Here is a 5,114-nt window from a genome sequence, read left to right on the forward strand (position 1 = left end):
AAGAATCAGATTACACACCCAACTCACTTTAAGTATCTGGAAAGCCTTCCCAAGAAGGACAAATACAAAGAAGCCCAGACTGTGAAGATTACAATAAATATTTAACTCTTCCATGCGCAGCAGCTGATGAATATTCATAAGCATTAAGACTTTCCAGGAAAACATGATCCCACCAAACAAACTAAATAAGGCAACAGTGACTAATCCCAGAGAGACAGAGATATGTGACCTTTTAGACAGAGAATTAAAAATAGCTATTTTAAGGAAGCTCAGCAAAATCCAAGATGACACAGAGAATGAATTTAGAATCCTATCAGATAAATTTAACAAACAGATTGAAATTATTAAAAGCAATCAACAGAAATTCTGGGGCTGAAAAAATGTAATTGATGTACTGAAGAATGCATCAGAGACTCTTTTTTTTGGGTACCAAATTTCTTTATTTGAAGGAATGGTACAAATCAAAGAACTTAAGTGGATGTTTTGGTACAACTTATAGAAAAGGTAAAGGAAACCCCAACATGCATGCACTGCCTTGGTGACCAGGGAAGTCACCCCATGGCTATGGGGAAATTAGCCTGAGGCTTAGCTTTCATTATCACTGTCTCCCAAGGTGTGCTTGTCAAAGAGATATTCTGCCACGCCAGATTCGGGCGCTCCCATCTTGCGCAAGTTGGTCACATGGTCACCCAATTCTTTGATGGCTTTCACCTGCTCATTCAGGTAATGTGTCTCAATGAAGTCACACAAATGGGGGTCATTTTTGTCAGTGGCCAGTTTGTGCAGTTCCAGTAGTGACTGATTCACATTTTTTTCCAAATGTAATGCACACTCCATCGCATTCAGCCCGCTCTCCCAGTCATCACAGTCTGGTTTCTTGATATCCTGAAGGAAGATTCGGCCACCTCATTGGTTCTGCAGCTTCATCAGTTTCTCAGCATGTCCCCTCTCCTCATGAGATTGGTGAAGAAAGTATTTGGCAAAGTTCTTCAAAGCCACATCATCACGGTCAAAGTAGTAAGACAGGGACAGGTAAACGTAGGAGGCGTAGTGCTCCAGGTTGATCTGGCGGTTGATGACGGCCTCTGAGTCCTGGTGGTAGTTCTGGCGCACCTGCGAGGTGGACGCGGTCGTCATGGCGGCGACTAAGGAGAGGCGGCGGCGGCGGCAGTGGCTGCGCCGCGCTGGAGCAGCGGCGGGAGCCTTGGGGCAGTCCGAGGGCGCCGTGAAGAGGTGACGGAGGGCTGGCTATGGGCGGCCGGCCGGGGTGGGGGACGAGCGCCGGGTTCCGTCCAAGCCCTGTTGAAGCAGGAAACCCCTACGACTCTCGGCGAAGAACGTCTCGCATCAGAGACTCTTAATAGCAGAGTTGACCAAGCAGAATTGGCGAGCTTGACGACAGGCTATTTGAAAATATCCACTCAGAGATAATAAAAGAAAAAAGCATGAAGCATACCTACAAGATCTAGAAAATAGCCTCAAAAGGGCAAATCTAAGAGTTATTGGCCAGTAGAGAGAGAGATAGCAGAGTAGAAAGTTTATTCAAAGGGATAATCACAGAGAACTTCCCAAACCTAGAGAAAGACATCAATATTCAAGAACAAGAAAGTTATATAAAAACAAGCAGATTTAAACCTTATTAAATAAGACTACCTCAAGACATTTAGTAATCAAACTTCAAAAGGTTGAGAATACAGAAAGGATCCTAAAAGAAGCAAGAGAATAAAAACAAATAACATGCCAAGAACCTTCTATATGACTGGCAGCAAATTTCTCAGTGGAAACCTTAAGGGCCAGGAGAGAGTGGCGTGACATAGCTAAAGCACTGAAGGAAAAAGTCTTTTATCCTAGAATAGTATATCCAGTGAAAATATCCTTTAAAAATGTGGGAGAAATAAAGACTTCTCCAGACAAACTAAAATAAGGGATTTCATCAATACCAGATCTGTCCTATAAGAAATGCTGAAAGAAGTTCTTCAGTCTGAAATAAAAGGATGTTAATGAATTAGAAATCATTTGAAGGTGAAAAACTCACTAATAATAGGAAGTACACAGAAAGAGAACAAAAAAACACTGCAATTTTGGTGTGTTAACTACTCATATCTTGAGTAGAAAGATAAAAAAGATGAACCAATCAGAAATAACCACAACTTCTTAAGACATAGACAGTACAATAAAATTTAAATGCAAACAACAAAAAGTTTAAAAGCTGGGGGATGAAGTCAAAGTGTACAGTTTTTATTAGTTTTCTTTCTGAGTGTTTGTTTATGCAGTTAGTGATAAGTTATCATCAGTTTAAAATAATGGGTTATAAGATATTATTTGCAAGCCTCGTGGAAACCTCAAATCAAAAACTACAACAGCTACAAAAAAAATAAATAAATAAAAGGCAAGAAGTTAAAACATACCACCAGAGAAAATCACCTTTGCTGAAAGGAAGACAGAAAGAAAGTGAAGATCACAAAACAACCAGAAAACAAATAACAAAATGGCAGGAGTATGTTTTTACTTATTAAAAATAAGATTTAATGTAAATGAACTAAGCTCTCCCATCAAAAGACATAGAGTGGATGAGTGAATAAAAAAAAAAAGACCAAATGATCTGTTGCATGCAAGAAACACACTTCACTTACAAAGACAAACATAGCCTGAAAATAAACGGATGAAAAAAATATTCTATGAAAATGCAAACTAAAAAAGAGCAGGGTAGCTATATTTATATCAGAAAAAATAGATTTCAGGACAAAATTTATAAAAAGAGACAAAGAAAGACATTACATGATTATAAAGGGGTCAATTCAGCAAGAGAATGTAACAATTGTAAATATGTATGCACCCAACACTGGAGCACACAGGCATATAAAGCAAATATTATTAGAACTAAAGAGAGAGATAAATCTCAATACAATAATAGATGGAGACTTCGACACTCCTCTTTCAGCATTGGAGATCATACAGACAACAAATCGACAAAGAAACATCAGACTTAATATGCACTATAGACCAAATGGATATAATAGATATGTATAGTATATTTCATCCAACTCATGCATAATATACATTCTTTTCCTTGGCATGAATATCTGGATAATTCTCAAGTATAGACCATAGCTATTTTTAATTATCTGTTTGAGTTTTAATACACAACAAAACAAGTAGTAAAAAATTCAAAAAAATTGAAATCAAATCAAGTACCTTCTCTGAACACAGTGGAGTAAAACTAGAAATCATCACCAAGAGGAACTCTGGAAACTATACAAACATGGAAATTGAACAATATGCTCCTGAATGACCAGTAGGTCAATAAAGAAATTAAGGAAATTTAAAAATTTCTAGAAACAAATGAAAATTGAAACACAACAAAACAAAATCTATGAAATACAGTGAAAGGAATACTAAATGGAGATCTTATAGCAATAAGTAGCTACATGAAAAAAGTAGAAAAACATCAAATAAACAACTATGCATCTTAAAGAACTAAAAAAGCAACAGCAAACCAAATTCAAATTTAGTAGAAGAAAAGAAATAATAAAGATCAGAGCAGAAATAAATGAAATTGAAATAAAAACAACAATACAAAAGATAAATGAATTATGTTTTAGTCTGTTCTCATGTTGCTAATAAAGACGTACCTGAGACTGGGTAATATATAAAGGAAAGAGGCTTAATCAGCTCACAGTTACACATGCCTGGGGAGGCCTCACAATGATAGCAGAAAGTGAATGAGGAGCAAAGTCATGTCTTGCATGGCAGCAGGCAAGAGTCCTTGCGGAGGGGAACTCCCATTTGTAAATCCATCAAATCTCATGAGACTTATTCACTACCACAAGAACAGTATGGGGGAAATTGCCCCCATGATTCAATTATCTCCACCTGGCCCCACCCTTGACACGTGGGGATTATTACAATTCAAGGCAAGATTTGGGTGGGAACACAGCCAAATCATACCAAGTTAAAAAGTTGGTTTTTGGAAAAGACAAATAATATTGACAAACCTTTAACCAATTAATTAAAAAAGAGAGAAGACACAAATAAATGAAATCAGAGATGAAAAAGGAGACATTACAATTAACACAGCAGAAACTTAAAGGACCATTAGAGAATACTGTGACCAATGATATGCCAATAAATAGAAAAACCTAAAATAAATGGATAAATTCCTAGATATGTAAAATGTAACAAGATTGAACCACAAAAAAATCCAAAACCTGAACAGACTAATAACAAGTTGTGAGATCAAAGCCATAATAAGAATTATCCTAGAAAAGAAAGGCCCAGGACTCAATGACTTTACTGCTGAATTCTACCAAACATTTTAAAAAGAACTAATGCCAATTCTACTCAAATTATTTCAAAAAGTAGAGGAGGAGGGAATACGTCCAAACTCAGTCCACAAGGCCAGAATTACTGAATCCAAAACCAGACAAAGCCACATCAGGAAAAGAAAACTACAGGCCAAAATTCCTGATGATTATTGATGTAAAAATCCTCAACAAAATACTAGAAAGCCAAATTCAACAACACATTAAAAAGCTCATTCATCATGACCAAGTGGAGTTTTTCCCAGGGATGCTAGGATGGTTTAACATACACAAATAAATCAATGTGATACATCGTATGACAGAATAAAGGACAAAAATTATATGATCATTTCAATTGATGCTGAAAGCCTTTGAAAAAATTCAACACCCTTTCATGATAAAAACCCTAAAATAACTGGGAATAGACGGAACATATCTCAACACAATAAAAGCCATATACAACAGACCCACAACTGGCATCATTGAATGGGGAACAACTGAGAGCCTTTCCTGTAAGACCTGGAACACAACATGGATGCCCACTTTCACCATTGTTATTCAACATCATACTAGCTAGAGCAATCAGACAAGAAAGGGAAATAAAGCATATCCAAATTGGAAAGGAAGAAGTCAACTTATTCTTAATTGCAGATGATATGATCTTATATTTGGAAAAACCTAAAGATGCCACCATAAAACTATTAGAACTGATAAATTCAGTAAAGTTTCAGGATACAAAATCAACATAAAAAATGGTAACATTTCTATAAACCAACAGCAAACAATCTGAAAAATAAAGTAAAAAAGTAATCC

At 36.4% G+C, this 5,114-nt stretch overlaps 1 pseudogene; it reads right to left on the reverse strand.

The window, feature by feature from the left end:
- Positions 1-416: 416 nt before the first annotated feature.
- On the reverse strand, positions 417-4,853 carry LOC100974147 (ferritin heavy chain-like; annotated as a pseudogene).
- Between the last annotated feature and the right edge of the window lie 261 nt (positions 4,854-5,114).

The sequence above is a fragment of the Pan paniscus genome, chromosome 13 (assembly GCF_029289425.2).
Source record: "Pan paniscus chromosome 13, NHGRI_mPanPan1-v2.0_pri, whole genome shotgun sequence".
NCBI classification, from domain to species: Eukaryota; Metazoa; Chordata; class Mammalia; order Primates; family Hominidae; genus Pan; species Pan paniscus.